Raw genomic sequence first — 24,771 nt, 5'->3', positions numbered from 1 at the left:
TATATAGCCCTTATATAAGCCCTTAGGGCTACATATAACATTACCCTTTAATAAAATCAATGACTAGAGACCCTATATTTAATGATTTTTTTTTAACACTCTATTTACAAAATTATCATTAGATTAACTTCGATTTTCTTAGCAAATACGGAGTACTAAACTCTGATCAAATGAGCAATTGATTAAGCTTTTTGATAGAATTGTGATGATTGGTGGGGCAAAAGTTCAGGATTACTTTATGTGAGCATGCGGCATGTGCTAAGGTACTAGGTATCATGTATGAGTTCAAAAAAAATGGATGTAATTATAACAGCCATGTACGAGTTCAAAAAAATGGATGTAATTATTACAGCCACAAGCGTTGCCAGAAAGCCATCAAATTTTATACTCCATCCATTTCATAATAATTGCAACAATAAAGAGTGCACATAGCTTAAGAAAATCGGGTGACTTGTAAGTTTTAATAAAATAATGAAGTAGACAAACTTATACTAATATAAAATATAATTTTTTTTGAGGGAATATAAAGGAGAAAAATATAAATTTATTTTCTTAATAATCAAAATATGTTTATCAAATGAAAAAAATGTAAATAAATCAACAACTTTTAGTTATATATGGCTCCCATGATTTTTGATTTATTTACCAAAATGTCATAATGACTAAACAAAATGACAAAAATATAAAGGAAAATTTGTCAAAAATAAGTCCAACTTTTGCGTGGTTAGCTCAAAATCTGTCATCCTTTGGATTAACTTAAAATAAGTCGACCTTATAGGATATTATCCCAAAACGAGTAGTGACTTGTTGGTTTAGGGGTAACTGGCTGTTTTAGTCAATTATGCCAAGTGTCAAAATAAGATTGGTTCTTTTAATAATTATTATAATTATAATCAAGTAATTTTTTTAATAATTAAGAAAAACAATTAAAATCCCCATACCATCGCAGAGAAGCCTCCGTCAGCCACGCTTCCACCCTAGTCCACTTTCTTCTCTCCCCTCGCACCGGAAGCCACCCCCCACCACCGACCAACCCTCTATCGACCCCTTCCCCCCACCGCTGACTACACCCTTCCCTTTATTATCTAGCTCTCTCCCTCCCCACCCCAACCAATTTTGGGGTTAACATCCCCAAATTAAATATCGGTTTCCTTCTTTTTCCTCCTCCCTAGTTGTCAGCCAAACCTACCCTAAACACAATTAGCCAAACCTCTGTCATCACCCAAACCACCGTGAGCCAAACTTAAACCATGCTTCCTTGTTGTTTCTCGGTTCACTCTTTCCCTCTCTTCGAAGTGGTGGTTTCTTAGGCGAATTTAAAGAGGAAGGGTGGGATGGTGGTCGAGTTAATTGACATAGTGAGTGGTGACTTGATGATGGTGGCTGGGCATGAGTGGTGAGGGGTAATTGTTGGGATGTGGTGGTTGAGTTGCAGGTAGTGGTGGCTGCTGAGTTGGGGGATTCATGAAGATGAAAGAATTTGCAAAATTGAAAAAAATGACTAGTTGGGCAGGTTGTAGGTATTTTAACCTACTTAAAGATAATACTCCAAAAAGATCGACTTAATTTAAGTTAATCTAAAGTTGACTTATTTTGAGCTATTGGCACAAAAGTTGGCTTATTCTTGACAAATTTTCCAAATATAAATAAACCAATAACTTTTTGGTCATTTATGGGTCTCATTATTTTCGATTTATTTACCAAAATTAAATGTCATGATGACTAGACAAAGTTGTTGATTTATTTACGATTTTGCCACTTGATAAACAAATTTTGTTTATCAAGATGATAACTGGGACTTTCTCAATATAAAGTATAGTTAGATAAGAGAGAAATAATAATTAAAAAAAATAATGTAAATGGGGTTGGTAGGAAAGATAAATAATAGTGAAATATTTGTGAAAATAGGATTGGTAAGAGAGATAATTAATAAAATAATAGTGGATCCTTGAAAAATAAGTATGTGCTGCAATTATTATGAAATGAACGCACAAGAAAAGTAATACGATTATTACGAAATGGAAGGAATACCAAAATGCTTGTGACTTGTGAAGCTTTTATGCTAAAACGTAGGATGATACAAGCTTACAATATATGAATTAGGAAAAATTACTTAGAATAATCCCACATTTGCCTAATCTGCCCAAAATAATCAAAACCTTATTCGCTCCCAATGGTCCCAAGTGACTTGAAATCGGCTAAACCAGTTATCATTGGTGACTTGGAACTATTTTCACACGTGTCACCACTCAATTAGTCTAAAATAAAAAAAAATAAATTACTGAAATTTTTTGAATAAAAACCCAACGGCCACCCTCTTTCCGGCAGACCCACCACCGAAACCACCTTCCCTACCCAACCCACTCAGCTCATCGAAACCACCTAATTGTCCATCTCCACTAAGAATGGCGGCTATGAGGTGTTTAATTTGTGATTTTGGCCTAGGGCTGATTTGTGGGTGCGTTGAAGCGGCTGCTCTAGTGATGTCCGCGCGGCGGCTGTTGGTGCAGTTGTGGTGGGTGGCGACTGAGAGTGTTGGTGGGTTCATTTGGTGTTTGCTGCAGGGAGAGTGGTGATGATGTTGCGGGTATGTTGTCTAGGTGGCGCGTTTGCGAAGGAGTAGCAGTAGTGCTGTTTTGGTGGTTTGCGCGCTGGTGTTAGGGTCGGGTCGACCAGAAACGGGGAGGGGAAGGGAGGGAGTGGCCGAAATCGGGAAGGGGAAGGGAGTTGGTGGTCGGATTCGGTGAGGGGAAGGGAGATGGTGGCCGAAAATGGGTAAAGGGCCGGTGGCTGGGGCTGCTGAATTTTGGGTTTGGGATTTTTTTTAAAAAATATTTTTTTTTTTTTTTTTACCAATCTTAGACTGACATTTGTCTAGTAACTTGTAATAACAAGTTACATGATTGATTTGGACCATTTAAAGCGGAAGAGGTATAAAGGTTGGATTATTAAAAAATAATCGATAGATGGGAATCTTTTGGGCGGAAGAGGCAAAGGTAGGCTTATTTTGCGCAATTTTTCCAATGATTTATACACCTTTGATTTACTAATTTATTACTATAAATATCATAACTTTGCAGTTGGAATCAACAAACTTTACACTTTTTATGGTCCTACAAGAACATAATTGTAGGGAATATTTCAAGCACCCCACACTTGAGCCCCACTGTGAACATAAATGTAGGGAATATTTCAAGCATCCCACATTTAATATTTCTAGTATCATGTGCGCTTTCTAACTAACATACAATCAATATATTAATCCTAAACCTGTTTAATCTATATTGGTTGAATATTAATGCACAAATAAAACTATTATTGGCGATCACTTGAATTAAAATCATATTAGCCTAAATAAAATTATTAATTATCTTATTAAGCGTGATTTCAAGTACAAATTCCCTTTAAACCTGCAAGAGAGGGCGTGATCAAGCAATAACAATAATAACAAATTACTTAATAAATAACAACAATCATCATCATAATAATGTTCTCAATCTCATCAAAGTATAATATTAATATTAGCAAGATCCTAGGCATGATACTAACAAGATTAATAACAAATCCTAACATGTCACTAAACAATAAAGAGCAAGGCTTTAGCCCTAACATGATACTAACATGATAGAAGAAAATAAGAAGCAACCTAAACATGATACTAGAAAGCAATAAATAACATCATAACATGATACTAGGAATTAAAATAATCTAAGCATGCTTTCTAAAGATATAGGGTAATTAAATTACTCACTTTGTTGCCTTGTATCTCTTTCTATCAAAACAATACACACATTAGTAACTTCAAGAAAATATTAAATCAAACAATTAATTTAAATAATTGAAATAAAGATTTGGGACCAAACCCTCAGAAATTATCAACCTTTCACGTCTAGGGCGAAGACAACATCGAGCTTGGCTAGGTGCATCTAAGACTCGTGAATGCGGTATTGTGTTTAAAAAAGACTAGCTTAGAAATCAAGAGAGAGAAATAAAGAATAAGCTTCAGGCTTAGAGAGAGAGAATTAGATGATTGTTAATGATTGAAAACGGGGAAATAACGCCCCTATTTATAGAGAAAAACATCCAGAACGATAGAAAAGAGTCAGAATTCGACTCAGAGTAAAACCGTTCCTATCGCGATGCGATAGGCCTTGATAGACTAAAGTCGTAGTCACCCAATCAAAAACAATACCTAAATCCACTAACTATGCAGATAGGGAAGAAGGGTTGAACCACAGGGAAACGAGTTAATTTATTCCTAATTAATCAATATAATCTAAATTATCAAGTAACCAATTTGTTATTATAAAAGGGAACTAAACTACTAAGAGTATAAGTGGGAAGGAATAAAAGTAGGAGGAAAGTCAATGAAATAAAAGCCTAGGGCATAGGTTCACCAATAAACAATATTCCAAGGTAAAACATAACAATCAATCATCAATGCATCAATTAATCAGATCATAAAGGGCTTTCGCTACGTATTACAATCACAGAGTTAATTTATCGGTATTAAATCTCATCTCTCGAATCTCGACTTAACCATTTATAAATTAGTTCGCCTATTGAAACTAAGCCTAAACATCAATTCTCATCTCTCGAATCTCGAATCAATATTGCTAAACTCATACAATTAAACCAGGCCTAATCTAATTGCATAGCATTAAATCAATCAATAGGAAATTAATCAAGCATTGATAACCAACAATAATAATTTACCCCTTCATATTATTTATGGATCCCCATAAACCCTAGAAAGAAAACTACTCAGACATAATTGAACATAAACTAAACAAAGCAATTAAAGGAAACATGATGAAAGAAATAAAGTAAAATAAATGAGATTAAAGTAGAAGAAATCGTTACCAAAGTAATCGGAATTAAGGAGTTGAATTAAGAACAAAAATGGAGAATAATGTTGTAGAGAGAGAAACTACTCTAAAGCTAAGTAGAGAGAGAAAGTCTAAGAAGAGAAGAGGTCCTAAGCAAAAGCATTAAAAATCGTATTTATACCATAACCCGAAATTACTCCTAATTAGAAACTAAGTAATCGTCGAAGAAGCCTCCCCAGAAACACGCGCCCGATCGGGCCCGCCGTTTCTCTTCGCCCTCTTGTTCTGGGCATCCGCCCGATCGGGCTAAAGCTTGCGCGATCGGGCCCGGCTATATGCTGGACTTGGATTGGGCTCCATTCTTGGCCCAATTCGAATCTACACTTCGAGTCTTGAATACTCGGTGTCCAAAAGCAATCGGTCATGCCTTCAAATGCTCGTAGTTGTACCGCAATAATCCCGGGAAAAAGCTCCAAAGATGCAATTCCCTACAAAACTCAACCGAAACTACAAAAACAATAGAAAACACCAATTAGTAATAAAAGTGGCTCTAACGAGCCAAAAACACTACTAACTACGACCAAGGGACGAGGATCCCCATATAAAGTAGACATATCAAACTCCCCCAAACCGAACCTTTTCTTGTCCCTAAGCAAAGAGCTCATCAATGAATACATAAAACATGCGTCACCCCAAATAATCAAAATGAAGAACCAACAATTCAAGACAAATCTAATAAACTTGCTTTAACGTCAATAAATCTCATTCATCTAATCACTCATCCTCCCCAACAATTGGCAAGTAGAGCAAACCACATGAGCATATAGAATTCAAGACTAGTGCTCACACACTCAACTCTCATTTATGTGGCGAGTAAAAGATGTACTCGATCGCTCTCCATCCCAACCCCTTTAATGTGAACAATGCCCTCCCAACTCACACTCGTGTGTTTAAAAAGACATACACTCAACCTACTAGTCGACTCGAAATTTGTCAAATCATAACTTGCATTGATAAGCAACACTTTCACATCTACACAACTCTATGCACAAGGTCGGAAGGTCTTTAAAGCTTGTAATGTAAGGCTAGGGAAAAAGGGTAGGATATATTTGGGAATATGTAAAAGAAAAGCTATGCTTAAAGGGAGCCAAATCCTAATAAAACCCATGATCAAAATAAATAATGATCAACATCTCCAACATAACAAACTCCAACAACTATCCACCAAATACAACTCCAAAAATATCAAACGATCCCAACTCTTACAATTTCACTCATACAAATATAATAATGTAGAACTCGAGTGAATCACAAACTCTAAACTATCAAACATGACTTTTTCATTGAAACTCAATTTTTTTCTTTCTTTTCTTTTGATCAACCTTCACTTAGAACACTTGAACATTAAACATTTTTTCTTCTTTTTTCGAACTTCTTTTTTATTCTTTCATGTCATCGTACTTTATTTTTTCAAGACAATTCAACTTCAAAACTCATCAAAAATAAAATACGATCAAGAACAAATAACTTCTCAAAACCCACCCAAATTGTGCAAATAATAAGCACACTACAAACTCCTTCACCTCATTCACTAATAGCTCCCCTAAGCCAAGCTTGGGACTAGTAACCAATGGGGCAAATATGGCTTGTAATGTGGCTAATAAACAACAAAAAGTCAAGGCAACAACATGGGTAGCAAGAAGGGAACAAATGTAACTAATATCATCTGAAGGCCATCTAAAGAACAAATGCCTTCGTCCTCCTCATGTGCATAATAATGAGCCATGAAACACTACTCATAATTGCAAACCAATACTCAAATTCATTGACGTACCAGGAACTAACACACATTCCTAACCAAATCAACTAGTCAAACACTATATTCACAAGTAGTTGGACAAAATTGACACATGTTAAGGCATCCAAGCAATCAAACTTCAAATCATGATCAACAAATCCACAATGCTCATCATCATATACCAAGAATCAAAACAATATTTTTCAAGTATGGGGCACAGGGAAGCATGATTCATAATTTATTGGAACTTCATATAGGAAAGCAATAAAAACTACATTAGAAAGCAAATAAATCTATACTAGAAAGCAATAAATAGAGAAAGGAGAGAGAGAGTTACCATATGTACAAGATCATCTCCCCCAAGACAAATCAAGCAATGCCCTCATTGACTTGGGAGTGTAGCTAGGAGTAGCTACTCCTCATCCTCATCCTCGTCCATCCTCGAGTAGCCTCCGTCATGGCTAGAGCCGGCACCTCCATGGCTCGAACCAACACCTCCATAACCCGAACCACCTGCAAAATAGTTAGGGTCCACATTCCCCCCAAGCCCACCAAAGAGAGCATCGACCCCATAACCATGGACCGAAGAATAGTCCACATAACTACCATAGGCACCAGGGTCGAATATCCTCCTTGGGGGTATTGAAACCAATCGGGAACAAGAGCCTCAGGGGGAATAGCCCCTCGGCGGGCATAGTCATCATACATGGGGTATAAACCCCTCCCTAGGTTTCGCTCCACATGCCCAACCCGTCTTTCTAGAGAACCTACTCTAGTGTCAAGGTTTCGCACTAAACCCTCTACTCTTCCTTGTCCCCTCTCAATCCTATCTAATTGGCTCCTAAAAGCCGAGAAGTCATATGGGGCATTAGGATCAATGTTATAATCAACGGAAGAGGTAAGGATGTCATGTGTGTAGGGTTGGGGCGGTGGTTAGAATGGAGGTTGTTGGTGGGGTGGTGTATGGTGAGCCGCTTGAGCCTCCCCTTGACCATCTAACTCGAATGTATAAGAAGGCTTACCCTTCTCAAACTTAGTCAAGGTGGGGTTAGGTAGCTTAAAGGCTTGGTCCCTCCTACCTGACTCTCGGTGGATTATCCACCACGTCTCGCCACCCATAGGTTGGATCCAATTAAGGCCTCCTAGGTAAGCAAGGTCCATTAGGGTAGAGCCTTCTACTTTCCTATGGTCGGTAGGGGTGAAACCTAGGTGTTTGATCGCAATGTGGGTAACCAACCCACCAAAATAAATAGGTGCCCTAGACCTACCGCCCTCGGCCGCATTGGCCGCCCGTTGGAAGTGTTGGGCTATCCTATGCGGGATGTTCAATTTCTCGCCTCTAGGGATCACATAGGAGGCCAACAACTCTAGCTCATCCCTCCTTACATTGGCCGGTTCATGCCTCTCAAAGATGGTGAGGCCAACAAACCGTTGCCAAAATTTTGGCACGGGATGTTGAATCCAAGTTCCGTTGGCATGTTGGAGGTTAGTTAAACCCTCCCCTGTGAGTTTTTGATAGACCACAACAATATGGTCTTGGGATGGTTCAATGGGTTTATCCGATTTTAACTCAAACAATTTACCAAATTCCTTCAAAGTCATTCTCACATCATTGTTAAGTAATCGGAATTGAACATGAGTAATAATAGCATTAGATTTAATCATATTAAAGCTAGAAATAAATTCCACGGTCAAATAATCATATGTATCATAATGCATTTGAAAGAAACCACTCATGCCAATGCCCTTAAACAATTTTTCCACGGGTTTATCAATTCCTAATCTAGCTAGAGTGGGATGATGAACAAAACGGGTAGAAATTATCTGCCTCGTAATGAGGTTGAGCATCCTAGCCTTTTGTTCGGCGGAAGTGACCACCACCTTGCTCCACCCTAGAATTTGGAGTTTCGGGTCAACCATAGGTGGTTGTTGCTGCCTTGAACTCTCACCCTTTTGTGTTCTTGATCGCTTGAGAGCCATTGAAGGTGAATTGATAAACTTTGAAGCTTTCTCTCTCTTAAGGTTTTCAAAAATTATGAGAGAAAGTAGTGGAAAGTAAATGGAGAATGTAGAGGAAGGTGAGAGGTTTAAGAATATGTAAAAATATTTGAGTTTGGATGGAAGAATTTGAGGAGGTTTTGAAGAGAAGATGAGTTTGGAGTGTTTGTTAATGGAGTTTAGAGAGAGAAAGAGTGTTTGAAGGAGGAGAAATAAGGAGGAAAGTGAAAAGAAAAAAGGGGAAAGGAGGGTTTGATAACTCGGGTAAAAGGCGCGCCCGATCGGGTGCAGGTCCGCCCGATCGGGCGAATATTCAGCATTCCTTTTCTTAGCTTGCGCGCCTGATCGGGCGAGCTTCGCCCGATCGGGCGCGAGAGGGGGGTCAAACTTTGCTCGATTCCCTCGCCCGGGATTTCTTTTTTTGTGCACTCGATTTCTCCGATTTCGCGCCCGATCGGGCGAAATTTCACTCGATCGGGCGAATTTTCACTCGATTTCTCCTTCACTTGCGCACCCGATCGGGCGATTTTTGGCTCGCTTGCGTGCCCGATCGGGTGTGATAGCCCGATTGGGCGAGGATAAGGCTCGATCTGAACCTTACTCTCGCGCCCGATCGGGCGAGGTCCGCCCGATCGGGCCCTTGCCCAGTTCGGGACACTCAATCTTCTTTAACTTTTTCTCTTGAATACTCTTTACTTGTTCAAACCTGTGCAAAAAGACACTTTGGAAAGGTAAAATTGCACTCTCCTCACCTCTCAAAATAAAAAATAAAAGAAAGGAAAAAAGTTAGTCTAGAAAGCAAGAAATACGGGTTGCCTCCCGTAAAGCGCTGGTTTATCTAGGTCCCGCATGACCCTCTTACCATAATGTAACTCAAGGTGAACCAGAACCAGTTAGGTGAACTAATTCAACCGCACCGATCGTAGCCCCTTCATGGTATAGCTTCAGTCTTTAACCATTAACCTTGAACTCGTTACCTTGCTCATCAAACAATTCCACAGAACCAAACTTATTAGCCCTTTTTATAGTAAAGGGACCCGACCACCTTGACTTCAACTTTCCTGGGAAAAGTTTAAGTCTAGAGTTGAACAACGACACCTTGTCACCCTCTTTGAACTCTCTTGGAAGGATCATCTTGTCGTGCCATCTCTTGGTTTTCTCCTTGTAGACTCGTGCACTATCATAGGCCATCAACCTAAACTCATCGAGTTGGTTAAGTTGAAGTAACCTATTTTCTCCCGCTAGCTTAGCATCCAAATTGAGCTCCTTAATAACCCAATATGCCTTGTATTCTAATTCCACCGGAAGATGACATGCTTACCGTACACAAGTCTATAGGGGGTAGTACCTATTGGGGTCTTAAATGCAGTTTTGTATGCCCAAAGGGTGTCATCCAACTTATCGCTCCAATCTTTCCTTGATTTGGCTACCACCTTCTCTAATGTGACCTTGATTTCCCTGTTGGAAACTTCAACTTGGCTACTAGTTTGGGGATGATAGGCTAGACTTGTCCTACGGTATACACCATACTTCTTGAGAAGGGTGTCTAACTTCCGCTCATGAAAGTGAGATCCTCCATCACTGATTATAGCTCTAGGTACTCCAAATCGTGGAAAGATGGTCTTCTTGAAAAGTCTATGGACCACCTTGGCATCATTGGTAGGAGTGGCAATGGCCTCAACCCACTTGGATATATAGTCGACGGCGACAAGTATATAACGATTCCCATTTGAAGAAGGGAACGGTCCCATGTAATCAACACCCCAAACATCAAAAATTTCTACTTCCAAAATCCCGGTTTGAGGCATCTCATGCCGCCGCAAAATGTTGCCAGTCCTCTGGCAAGAGTCATAAGCCTGCACAAAAGTGTTAGCATCCTTGAACATGGTGGGCCAATAGAAACCCGACTCATTAATCTTGGCCACCGTTTTGGTAGGGCCATGATGTCCACCATAAGGTGAAGTGCGGCAGCTAGTAAGAATGTCGTGGACTTCCCATTCGGGAACACACCTGCGAAATAATCCATCTGCACACTCACGAAACAAAATAATGTTTAACATCATAAAGGAATTTCTTTTTCTGTTGGTAGGATACGTCAGGGGGTAGAGTACCACCCACTAAATAATTAGCAAAATCGGCATACCATTGGTGCTGCTCTACAACTTCATATAAGTGATATCAGGGAAAGAGTCATCTAGAGGAAGAGAATTCTTACCCTCATCATACCTGATACGTGACAAGTGATCTGCCACAACGTTCTCTACACCTTTTTTGTCTTTTATTTCAACATCAAATTCTTGGAGTAAGAGAACCCAACGGAGTAGCCTAGGCTTTGATTCCGCCTTAGCTATCAGATACTTCAGAGCTGCATGGTCAGTAAAAACAATAACTTTAGAACCAACTAGATATGATCTAAATTTTTCTAAAGCATAAATCACAGCAAGAAACTCCTTCTCCGTGGTGGCATAGTTAACTTGGGCTTCGTCCAAAGTTTTAATTGCATAATAAATAGAATGCAAAACCTTGTTCTTTCTCTGTCCGAGCATGGCTCCTAGTGCAAAGTCACTTGCATCACACATAATCTCGAAAAGAAGATTCCAATCGAGTGCACATATGATGGGTGCCGATATCAAAGCCTGCTTTATCCTATTAAAAGCCTCAAGACACTCGTCAGTAAAAACAAAAGGGGCGTCCTTGAGTAAGAGCTGAGTTAGTGGTTTAGCAATTTTAGAAAAATCTTTGATAAAGCGACGATAAAACCCCGCATGACCTAAGAAACTTCTAACTCCCTTAACATTAACTGGAGGAGGTAATTGCTCAATCACAGAAACCTTAGCTTTATCTACCTGTATACCCTTATCAGATACAATATGACCAAGAACTACTCCCTCTGTCACCATAAAGTGACATTTCTCCCAATTTAAAACCAAATTGCATTCTTTACATCTTTTCAAAATTTTAGCGAGATTTGCTAACCATGCATCAAATGAAGAACCATACACACTAAAATCATCCATAAAGACTTCCATACTAGACTCTATGAAATCAGAAAAAATGCTCATCATGCAACGTTGAAAGGTAGCGGGGGCATTACATAAACCAAAGGGCATCCTACGATATGCAAAAGTACCATAAGGGCATGTAAATGTGGTCTTTTCTTGATCTTTAGGGTGAATCGGAATTTGGAAAAATCCCGAATACCCATCCAAATAACAAAAGAATTTATGATTAGCTAACCTTTCAAGCATTTGATCAATAAAGGGAAGGGGGAAGTGGTCCTTTTTAGTGGCGATATTTAGCCTACGATAATCAATGCACATACGCCACCATGTAACCGTTCTAGTGGGAATTAATTCATTTTTCTCATTTTTAATCACATTCATCCCACCCGTTTTAGGAACCACCTTTACAGGACTTACCCACTTAGAGTCAGAAATAGGATAGATAATACTTGCATCAAGTAATTTCATCACCTCTTTCTTAACTACTTCTTGCATATTAGGATTCAACCTCCTCTGGGGTTGAATGCAGGGCTTATAATTGTCCTCTAAATGTATCCTGTGCATACAAAAATCAGGGCTAATACCCTTGAGATCATCAATACTGTACCCTATTGCCCTTTTGTGGGTTCTAAGAACCTCTAGAAGTTGGGAAGTTTGAGGGTCATTAAGTGAAGTACTAATGATCACAGGGTACAATTCCTGCTCATCAAGAAAAACATATTTTAAATGAGAAGGGAGAGGTTTTAGTTCAGGTTTCTTCACTTCTGCAGGTTTTGATTCCTGAACCAATTTTACTACCTTCTTACTCTCTTTAGGATCGAGTTCTTCTATGGCAAGTTTTTTCTCAATGGCATCCACCTCTTTGCTCTAAATACTCGCATCACCTGCAGACAAATCTACACAAAGTATTTCTTCCAAGGGATCCCTTGCAAGAACCTGTGGTAAGCTTTCTTCACAGATATCATCCATTATATTAATCACATCAATTAAAACACAATTTTCCTCTAGCATAGGTCCTTTCAAAACCTTCCCTAAATTAGAAGTCATATTATCATCTCCAACAGAAAGGGTTAGTTTACAATTTTTTTAACATCAATTATGGCTCCTACAGTATGGAGGAAAGACCTACCTAATATAATGGGAATTTGTGTATCCTCAGCCATGTCTAAAACAACAAAATCAACAGGGATAAAAAATTTACCAACTCTAACAGGGACATCCTCTAAAATACCTAAGGGATATTTAATAGAACGATCTGCCATTTGCAGAGTAATATTAGTAACTTTTAAATCACCCATATTAAGTTTAGAACATATAGACGATGGCATAAGACTAACAAAAGCACCCAAATCACACAATGCTTTATCAATGAAGACATTACCAATATGACAAGGGATAGAAAAACTACCAGGATCCTTTAACTTAGGAGGGGATTTATTTTGCAATAAAGCACTACATTGCTTTGTAAAAGCTACAATTTCTACCTCATTAAAGGCCCTTTTCCTAGTCAGAATATCTTTCATAAATTTAGCATATGCAAGAACCTATGTAATAAGCTCTATAAAGGGAAATGTTACCTACAAATTTTTCACAACCTCCGAAAACTTACCAAACTGCTTATCCAATTTAGTTTTCAATTGACGATTTGCGAATGGTAGTTTGATAACTGGTTGTTGTGCTTCTCTACTCTTCTTTTGAGTAGTATCCTTCCCTGAAGTTGTACCCTGCAATGTAGTATCAGAAATGTTAGTTTTACCCTGGAGCCCTGCAGGAACATCAGGTATAACGAAATTAGGATTAGCAATTTTAATTAAATCAGATTCATCCTCTTTGGGCATAGGGGGCCCATCGTAGTGTGAACCGCTTCTCAGGGTAATTGCATTTGCATGATCTATAGGTGGTATTCCTTGCGATGGTAGAACTCCCCGCTGGCGAGTTTGTAGAGTAGAAGATAATTGGGCAATTTGGGTATCCATGACTTTATTATGGGCTATAATTGAGTCAATATGTGTATCTCTACTCTCCATATGCTTTTGCGTATTAGTTAACATCGCTCTAATTTCTGACAATGCAGGGTCAGAAGATGGAGTAGGGGTTTGTGCTGGGGCTTTTTGGTTAGAGTGGGGATGGTAATATTTCTACTGTGAAGAGGGTTCTTGTTGTGGTTGTTGTGGAGGTGAAGGATTTTGAACATTGGTACTCCGATAGGATAGGTATGGATGGTTCCGGAGGCCAGGATTATAGGTGTTGGAGTATGGGTTATTTTGCCTATAGGTTTGGAAGACATTAACCTGCTCTATAGAACTCCTGCAATCTTGCTCCCAATGTCCTACAATACCACAATTTTCACAAAAAGCTTCATTAGAATTATTAGAAACAGCAGAAACATTAGCAACAGAAGTAGGAATAGCAGTACTAAGACTATCTAGTTTCTGGCAAATAGATGTAAGTTAGGCTTATAAAAAGGATACTAAATCAACGTGGTGTTTGCCTTTGTTCGCAAAGCCTCTAGAATTCCCATATTAGGAATTATGTATTGCCATATCTTCAATAACTTAACCTGCATCATCAACATTAAGATTCATAAATCTACCACTAGCCGCGGAGTCTAGAATCGTCCTGGATGTATTTCCTAATCCGTTGTAAAAGGCTTGAATCAACTGCCACTGTGCCAGATTATGATGGGGACACTCCCTCTGTAGATCTTTGAATCTCTCCCAAGCTTCATATAGCGCTTCATCTGGCTCTTGGGCAAAATTCTAAATTGCACTTCTCAATAGAGCTATTTTCTCTGCAGGGTAATATTTGTTATAAAAATTCAAAGCAAGAGTTTCCCAGTTAGTAATACCTAGTGCAGTTCTATTCAAACCATTAAACCACAGTTTAGCTTTTCCACATAATGAAAAGTGAAAAAGAATCTCCCTGATCTGGTCCTGCGTAACCCCATTCTATCTAATAGTATTGCAGTACTGACAGAAATCTGCAATGTGAAGATTTGGGTCTTCACCCTTGCCTCCACTGAACTGTTTCCTTTCTATCACAGTTATGAATTGGGTCTTGATCTCGAACTGGACTCCCTCGAGATCTAGAGTAGGCGAAAGGTGTGGAAAATCCGTCAGGGACGGTTGCGAGTAACCGCTGAGCTTCTTAGGTGATGTCATCTTTGATTCTAAATCTGAAGGAACTTCTGAATCACTAGTATCAGTTGGCGGATCGTTAGGAATATCGTTACTCCCAGAACCTGCCAGGATTTGTCTGTAGAGATTCTTTTCTCTATGGAAAGAGCGCTTAATCTCAGGATCGAATGGAATATAACTTGAACTGGAACCCCTAGGCATAAACAAAGAACTAAAAAGACAAATATGAGAATTGCCTCAAAGAACTAACGTTCTCTGAGACAAGAGAAAATAATCTAGACTACAAAGAACAATCAGAAATAAAAATTAAAACCGTCTCCCTGGCAACGACGCTAAATTTTGACAGGCTAAAGTCGTAGTCACCCAATCAAAAATAATACCTAAATCCACTAACTATGCAGATAGGGAAGAAGGGTCGAACCACAGGGAAACAAGTTAATTTATTCCTAATTAATCAATATAATCTAAATTATCAAGTAACCAATTTGTTATTATAAAAGGGAACTAAACTACTAAGAGTATAAGTGGGAAGGAATAAAAGTAGGAGGAAAATCAATGAAATAAAAGCCTAGGGAATAGGTTCACCAATAAACAATATTCCAAGGTAAAACATAACAATCAATCATCAATGCATCAATTAATCACATCATAAAGGGCTTTCGCTACGTATTACAATCACAGAGTTAATTTATCGGTATTAAATCTCATCTCTCGAATCTCGACTTAACCATTTATAAATTAGTTCGCCTATTGAGACTAAGCCTAAACATCAATTCTCATCTCTCGAATCTCGAATCAATATTGCTAAACTCATACAATTAAACCAGGCCTAATTTAATTGCATAGCATTAAATCAATCAATAGGAAATTAATCAAGTATTGATAACCAACAATAATAATTTACCCCTTCATATTATTTATGGATCCCCATAAACCCTAGAAAGAAAACTACTCAGACATAATTGAACATAAACTAAACAAAGCAATTAAAGGAAACATGATGAAAGAAATAAAGTAAAATAAATGAGATTAAAGTAGAAGAAATCGTTACCAAAGTAATCGGAATTAAGGAGTTGAATTAAGAACACAAATGGAGAATAATGTTGTAGAGAGAGAAACTACTCTAAAGCTAAGTAGAGAGAGAAAGTCTAAGAAGAGAAGAGGTCCTAAGCAAAAGCATTAAAAATCGTATTTATACCATAACCCGAAATTACTCCTAATTAGAAACTAAGTAATCGTCGAAGAAGCCTCCCCAGAAACACGCGCCCGATCGGGCGTAGGGCCGCCCGATTGGGCCCGCCGTTTCTCTTCGCCCTCTTGTTCTAGGCATCCGCCCGATCGGGCTAAAGCTTGCGCGATCGGGCCCGGCTATATGCTGGACTTGGATTGGGCTCCATTCTTGGCCCAATTCGAATCTCCACTTTGGGTCTTGAATACTCGGTGTCCAAAAGCAATCGGTCATGCCTTCAAATGTTCATAGTTGTACCGCAATAATCCCGGGAAAAAGCTCCAAAGATGCAATTCCCTACAAAACTCAACCGAAACTACAAAAACACTAGAAAACACCAATTAGTAATAAAAGGGGCTCTAACGAGCCAAAAACCCTACTAATTAAATTCATTATCTTTTCTAAATAAAATAAAAGTATAATTATTAATCGTAATTCTATTAGAACGTAAAATAACCTTCTATATTATTCTAGAAGATTAAAGTCAATCCTAATGACTTTAGGAATAATAATTAATGGGCCCTCCACTTGATCATTGGGTCGTATATAAAATTATTTTGGGCCCAATTTAGTATTTTAGCTATAACTTCCTCATTATTCATCGGAATTGGGCTTATAATGTATTGTTGGAAAGCTCTTTTCTAACCCCATCCAACTACACAATTATTGGACCCATATTATGGGCCAAATTAAACTGGACTGAACATTTTTCATAAAAAGGGTACGAAAAGAAATATTTTGGAAAACATATTGAAGTATTTTTATTAAAAACAAGTGCATCACGAGACTCTTTCACATTTCACCTCGTTCGATAATCAATGACGTGAAAGATATTCATCACTGGGTTTGGTTTTTGGGGAGACAGAATCAGGTCTACAATAACACATATGTATAAGGAACACAGAAAAAAAAACAACATTACAGACATTTATAAAGAACGTGAGCTTAATATGTTCTTTGAGTTTGATTATTATGTTCTTTGGGTATGAACTATTATGTTTTTTACATTATAAACTATGTTCTTTATTAATATATGTAGTTAAAAAATGTTCATTGGGTAGTACAAATTATGTTCTTTTAATTGAATAATATGTTCTTCTATGCTCATGTTCTTTTATCCAGTGTGTATGCGTATTTTAGTACATGGTATATAATAATAAGGAAAAATGGAAACTAATAATCCTACTTTTAGTATGTCTTCCATAAACAATCCCACCACTTGAAATTCCAGAAACAATCCCACCTTTAACATGGATTTTCCATTAACGATCCCTGACCGGTTGGATTGGTTTGATAATCGATTTTTTTGGTTTTATGACACGTGACGACGTTTAATAGGTTTACTCTTTTTTTCAATTAAAAAAACAAATATAATTAAAAAAAGGAAATTTAAGATAATAACACCACAAAAAAACCCAAATTTTGATTATAACACCACAACCAAAAAAAAAAAAAAAAAAACTTTTATTATAACACCACAAAAAAAACCCAAAAATTTGATTTCACCACCACTTAACGGATTCTTGGATGAAATACGTTAGCAGGGGCCATAATTAACACGTGTCAACAGCCTATTGGTTTAAAAAATTAAAATAAAGTAATTTTTTTTTTAAAAAAAAATAGCCTATCTCCTTACAAAGCCAACCCTACCACCGGCACCACTTGATCCAGACGCCGACAACCTGACCTAAGTCGCCGGCACCCCCCTGCCCCACCCAAAACTGGCGAAAACCAGCGTATGTACTCATTACTCCCCTAAAACCACCGTACCCCACGCCACGAACCCAACCAAGCCACTTCATCGCCTACCACCACAACATCACGACACCACCACCTAACTCAGCAACAACACCGAACTCCCCTCCCTTACCCAGATCCGTCGCCGAAACCCCAACCCAAACCCAAACCTAAACCCCAAAAGCGCCTTACTCTCTCACCCTTACCCTTACCAATACCTGAACCCAAACCCACACCAACACCAAGAAACCAAATTGAATCTGGGCTAGGCTGAGATTGGGTACGGAATGGTGTGTCGTTCAGGTGGTCGGCGGGTGTCGTCAGTCGAGAATGGTCGGATGGGGGAGCCGGCAACGGGGTTAGGGTGACGATGATGGGTTCAGGGGGAACTAGCGCCGGTGGTGCAGGTGGTGGCTAGGTTAGGGTTTTTGGGTTTTTCATTTTTTATTTTTTTAATCCAATAGATTACTGACACGTGTATAATGTGGGGTCCACTAACGGTTTTTTGGATGGCATTAGTAAATGGTGGTGAAATCAATTTTTTGAGGTTTTTAGTGGTGTTATAATAAAAGTTTTTTTTGTTGTGTTGTTATAATCAAAATTTGAGTTTTTTTTTTGCAGTGTTATTTGCTAAAATTTCCTTAAAAAAAACCACATTAAACCCACCAACCTCGCCACTCTTAATGCCTTGTCCCTTACCCTTTCTCTATCCCCGCCCCTCCACATCACAGTAACAGCCGCCTCCCTTCCCAAACAAAGCTATCACCGTCGTTGAACCGCCACCCGCGAACTCAAGCAAGTGAACTTTCTCTCTCTCCCTAAAAAACCATGAAGAAGATTTCTTTCTCTGTATAATCAAATCAATCTTCTTCAAAATCAAACACCAAAACCAAGAATGATGCAGCCCCCAAACCCCAAATTAATCGTGAATCAATCACTTAATTTTTCCCCAAAAGGTGATTCAAATTATTTTATATGGGTTGAATCCTAATATGATACTAAAAAGCAATAAAATCATCCTAACATGATACTAGGAATTAAAATAATAATCTAAGCATAATTTCTAAATAAATAATTAAAAATCAAACTACTTACTTTGATGCCTCGTACCTCTCTCTATTAAAACAATACACATGCTAGTGTAGACACCTAATTGTGTCTCCCCAAAAACCAAGCCCAGTGATGAATACCTTTCATGTCATTGATTATCGAACGAAGTGAAAGTGTGAAAAGTCTTGTGATGCGGTTGTTTTAATAAAAATATCTTTCTTTCTGTTTTCGAAAATCTTTCTTTTTGTACCCTATTTATGAAAAATGTTCAGTCCAGTTTAGTTTGATCCATGATAAGAGTCCAATAATGATGTATTTGTATGGGGCTTGAAAAGACCTTTCCAACGATATATTAGAAGCCCAGTTTTGATGAATAATGAGGAAATTATAGCCATGATACTAAACTGGGCTCAAACCGGATTTTACCTACGGCCCAATGATCATGTGGAGGGTCCAAAGGTTTAATCCCATTCCTAAATCAATTAGGATTGATTAGAAGCTATTATAAGTTTCTAAAAAATCTCAATTATCTTTTTTGAAAGATAAGAGCAAAGAGTTTGAAATTGGATAAAACTTTCCTTTTTTAAGTCCTAATTCTATTCGAAATAAAAGACGTTAAAAGACAGTCAGATATTATTTTCGTGCCTCATAATTTTTATCCAAATATTGTATGGTTGGATAGATCTTGAAGTTATCTTTCCAATGATATATTATAATATTAATTCCGAGCTATAACGAAAAAGATATGAAAGAAATACAAAACTCATAAAAAAACTGACACCGTCCCTCTATTTCGGTCATATCTTTTATTCTTCAAAAAAAGATTTTAATCTGATTTTAATTGGGTAGGAAAGTAAACTTCAATATCTTTCGAACGACATATTATATGCTTTATTTGGACTTCTGGATCAAAAGTTATGATAAAAACAAAATTCGCAAAAACTGCTGACCGTCGAGTTTTATTTCGATTCGAATTCGGATCCTTTTCTATTCCTTCGACCCTCTTTTTTCCTTATAAATAGAGGTCATATCACCCCTTTTTCAAGCATCAACAAGCTTGATCACCAATAATCATCTAATTCTATTCTCTCTTCTCTCTCTTAAGCTAGAAGCTTATTCTTTCTCCCGCTTTCTAAGCCTTCCCTTTTCAAATAAAAATACCACATTCACGAGTCTTTGACATACCTAGCCAAGTTCGAAATTGCCTTTGCCCTAGACGTGAAAGGTTGATAATTTCTGAGGGTTTGGTCCCAAATCCCTATTTTAATTATTTAAATTAATTGTTTGATTTAATATTTTCCTTGAAGTTACTAATGTGTATATTGTTTTGATAGAAAGAGATACGAGGAAACAAAGTAAGTTGTTTTAATTGCTATATTTCTTTAGAAAGCATGTTTATATTATTTTAATTCCTAGTATCATGTTAAGATGCTTTTATTGCTTTCTAGTATCATGTTTAGGTTGTTTCCTATTTTCTTCTATCATATTAGTATCGTGTTAGGGTTAGAACTTTGATCTTTATTGCTTAGTGACATGCTAGGATTTGTTATTAATCTTGTTAGTATCATGCCTAGGATCTTGCTAATATTATTATGCTTTGAGATTATTATGATGATGATGATGATGATGATTGTTGTTATTATTGTTGCTTGATATTATTGTTATTGCTTGATCACGCCCTCTCTTGCAGGTTTAAAGGGAATTTGTATTTGTAATCACGCTTAATAAGATGATTAATAATCTTGTTTAGGCTAATATGATTTTAATTCAAGTGATCGCTAATAATAGATTTGTTTGTGCATTAATATTCAACCAACATAGATTTAACAGGTTTTGGATTAATATATTGATTGTATGTTAATCAGAAAGCAAACATGAATATGAGAAGAATAAAGTAGAGGCCTATTTTTAGGGCAGGTTCAATCTCTTTTAGGTTGAATTTGTACCTTTACCCCCGAATATCCAGCCATAGTTCCAGACCACTATGGAGTTAGCGATCTCATGGATCGTGAAAGGGTGTAACCTTCACCCTGTGAACGGTTTACAAGTTCCTAAAACTTGTTGGCGACTCTTTTACTTAGCTTCCTTCCCTTTGGACGCCACCCTACTTAAGTGTATGATCAAAGTGGGGCTCAAGTGTGGGATGCTTGAAATATTCCCTACAGCTAGTAACTTAAAGAAAGATTAAATCAAACAAATAAAAGAATAATTAAAGTATAGATTTGGGACCAAACCCTCAGAACTATCAACCTTTCACGTCGTGGTCTAAGGCAATTTCGAGCTTGGCTAGGTGTATTCGAGTCTCGTGAATGAGGATTCGTGATTTAATCAAGAAATATCAAAAATATGTGTATTTGTGTATGGCTAGGCTTAGAAAATCAAGAGGGAGAGAGAAAGAATAAGCTTTAGCTTAGAGAGAGAAAAAAGATGATGATCATTGGTGATCAAGCTTGTTGATGATTGAAACGGGGAAACACGACCTCTATTTATGAGAAAAAGAGGGTCGAATGATCAGAAAAAGATTTTGAATTGGAATAAAACTTCTTTCATCACAGCGCGATGGCTTCATCGCGGCGCGATGAAATTATCCCGGTGCGATACAAAATAGTCTTTTGCGTTTTTTTTTATCATATCTTTTAATCCAAAACTAGGAATAAGATTAATAATATGTCGTTGGAAAGCTATTGAAGTCTACTTTCCAACCCAATTAGAATCAAATTAAAATCATTTGCAGAATAAAAGATATGATCAAAGTAGGGGAAGGGTGTCAGTTTTGGATAAAGTTTCGTATTTCTTTCATATCTTTTTTGTTATAGCTCGGAATTTGGATTATGATATATTATTGAAAATATAATTTCAAAGGATATCCAACCATCAAAGATTTGGATAACAATTATGAGGCATGAATCATATTTGACTGTCTTTTAACGTCTTTAAATTTGAACGAGATTAGGATTATCAAAAAGAGCAGTTTTATTCAATTTCAAACTCTTTGATCTTTATCTTTCGAAACGGATAGATTAAAACCCTCTAGAGACTTCTACAAGATCATAATAAATTCTAATTGGTTTAGGAATGGGATTAAGGTCAATGGACCCTCCTCATGATCATTGGGTCGTAAGTAAGGCTCGGTTTGGACCCAGTTTAGTATTTTGGCCATAACTTCTTCATTATTACTCAAAATTGGGTTTATAATATATTGTTGGAAAGATCTTTTCAAGACTCATCCAACTACATAATCATTGGATCCAAATTATGGACCAAACTAAACTAGATTAGACGTTTTTCATAAATTGGATATGAAATGAATGATTTTGAAAATTACGAAATGAATTATTTTGAATTAAAACATTTTAGAAAAAAGAGAAATTCATGAGACTCTCCAACGTTTCACCTTACTTGATAATAAATGACATGAAAGGCACTCATCATTAAGTTTGGTTTTTGGGGAGACACAATCAGGTATCTACAGAAGCCCCCACTTTGACTGAGTTGGGAGAAACGCAAGTTTCGAAAACAAAAGTCAAAGTAGTCTACCATGCTTTTAACACCGATACCTGCAACCTAGCATTAGTTATACAAATAAGGGAGTTAGAAACGCATAGCTTGCACCGTCGAGTACACGTCTCTGGGTAACATCTCACTACTACATTTTTTTATCAAACACAACGGTAAAAAAAGTGCTAATGCAACGGCCCTTTTATTATTGTTGCATTCGATAAGGCTAATGTGAAGGCTTATACTATAGTATCTGAAAAAATGGGCTGACGCAACGACTTTGTAAATTCGTTGCATTAGAAGTTCTAATACAACGGCAGTTACCGTTGTATGAATCTGAAAAGGCGCCCAAATTTTATTATCCCTCCCTCGTTGTTTTAAAAAATTTTAAAACCCTCCGCGTGTTTTTTTGGCAAATAAAAAAAGAAATGTAAAGTTGAAGAGTACACCGCACACTAGAGTAATAAAAAATAAAAAATAAAAATTTCTTTTCTCATCAATTGCTACTTCAATGGAAAATTGGAAAGTTAAATTAGAGAGAGGAGAATCGAATGTAAAATTCTTAATTGCTTCACAAAATAACCAATTTTTCCCTTTTTCATAATTATATCCAATTACTCTTCCAATATTCACATATGATTTAACCCTTATGCATTTAATTTGCATCTGGAAGGCCACGACATGGCGAAGGATGCTCATCCATGGGGAACGACGGCGCTTAGGCCATGCGAAACGGTGATGCTCTTCATACGGTTCCAATTTATTTTTGTCTGATTTATGTAACAATTACGGCCCTAAATTTCTATCTGTTCCCAAATTTATTTAATTAGGGTTCTAAATTATCACTCATAGGGTTTTACTAACAGGGATCCAAATCGATTCGTCGGGAAATCAAGGTAGCCATGTGAATAGGAAAGTGAGGGGAGAGGAAGGGAGGAAGGCAATGATTATGTCACAACCGCCGCTTGTGATAACTGACGCGGTTGTCGGGAAATCAAGGTAGCCAGAATAGGAGGATTATTTCCCTAACAACTAGCGCGAAGAGGGAGGCAACAACCATCTATCATTGACAACCTCCTATTACCTCTACCTTCATGCTGCAAAATTTGGTATTTTGTTATTCCTCTTTCTTTCACGGTAATGCTTTTCTCCTATCCAAAGATCTCATAAGTCTATTCAATTTTTTGTTTATTTGATCTTAATTTAATCACTTTTTCAATTTTCTAATTGATTTCAGTTGTTAGTTGTTGTTTCGAAGTTTAATTCTCCTACATTAATTTCAGTTTTGATTGATGGTTTATTCAACCTAGAATTACTTGAATAATATTGGTCAAAAAACGTGAGGCCAACGGCCGGATGATACTTATTTTATAATTTCGTTTGGTCCAACAAGAGTATGGCGTTCGGCGATGCCCATCCGGGTGGAATCGTCGAAGAGAGTACCTCCCATCCGAGTGACAAAGTGCTCTACCAACTCATACATACGACAAAGATTGAATGACCTAATTGGTCAACTCATAGCCGTCTGACCAGAATAATCTAAAGAACGACTAAGTTCACAAAACCGGATGTCTACTGACATCAACCGATTGCCGACTGAAGTTCTAACTTAGGTTATTTTCCGAAATTATACAACTATAACCAATGGGGCAAAAAGACATCGAGTATAGTTGGATTTCAGATACCCCGGGAAGAGGAGAGGAAGTAAAGTGTCTCACCGCCTGGGGTGATGGCTACCTGCTTGAATACTTGTACGGCTGTGTACTTGGTTTGGGGCAATCACTACTGTGATTGATTGACTTAGGAACATCTCATACTCTTTAAAGTATCAGAAGTTCCCAAGCCAATCAATTAGCAAGGAAGTGGAACCAACCACACAGCCGCCCAGGGGCAAGTACAACCAGGTTGCAATCTGCCGTATACTCTAAAAGAGTTAGGAAAAAATTCATGTATATGTGCAAAATTTAATGCAAAAACTGAAACAAAATTTGAATAAACACCGACTCAGTCGGTACTTTCATAAATAAAACCCGGCCATAAGAGCCAGGAAGAAATGTTGAAACGGATCACCATCTGGATAAAAACCAACTTAAAATTGTTAATTCATACACTCAAATACTCGGCACGCAGGCCGGAAATGTAGACTGCTTTAAGCCCAATCAAATAGAGAAGCTTAATCCTGGGGCGTAGTTGGAACCTCTTCTTTTGTCTGTTCAGGCAACGGTTGAGTAGAGCTCACTGTTGCATCTTCTTGCTTATGTTCTTTCTCACCTCCGCCTGTGGTCTGAGCCAGCTCCTCTTCCTCCCGGTTGGCCCATTTGTGGAACGTCCTAGGGTTTGGTTTTCCTTCGGCCTTGGCATTAATAACCTCATTAGCATACTGATAAGCCAGGGCCCAGAGACCGTACTCCTGTCCCGGGCATAGGGTGTCCCAGGCAAGCTTCATGCGATCCACGCAGTCGGACTCGTTCTCTTTAACGAGCCAGTCCTGCTC

The 24,771-nt window shown here is 37.7% G+C and overlaps 1 non-coding gene across 1 annotated transcript; it reads left to right on the top strand.

The window, feature by feature from the left end:
• Nucleotides 1–14,300: 14,300 nt before the first annotated feature.
• Nucleotides 14,301–14,407, top strand: LOC145587025 (small nucleolar RNA R71). Its single transcript, XR_014101089.1, has one exon. It is a non-coding gene; the product is annotated as a small nucleolar RNA R71 (small nucleolar RNA).
• Nucleotides 14,408–24,771: the final 10,364 nt, after the last annotated feature.

Source organism: Chenopodium album, chromosome 16 (genome assembly GCF_948465745.1).
Source record: "Chenopodium album chromosome 16, dcCheAlbu1.1, whole genome shotgun sequence".
In the NCBI taxonomy this organism is placed as follows: Eukaryota; Viridiplantae; Streptophyta; class Magnoliopsida; order Caryophyllales; family Amaranthaceae; genus Chenopodium; species Chenopodium album.
Note: the sequence above shows the minus strand (reverse complement) of the source record. Positions and strands in the feature narration are given on the sequence as shown.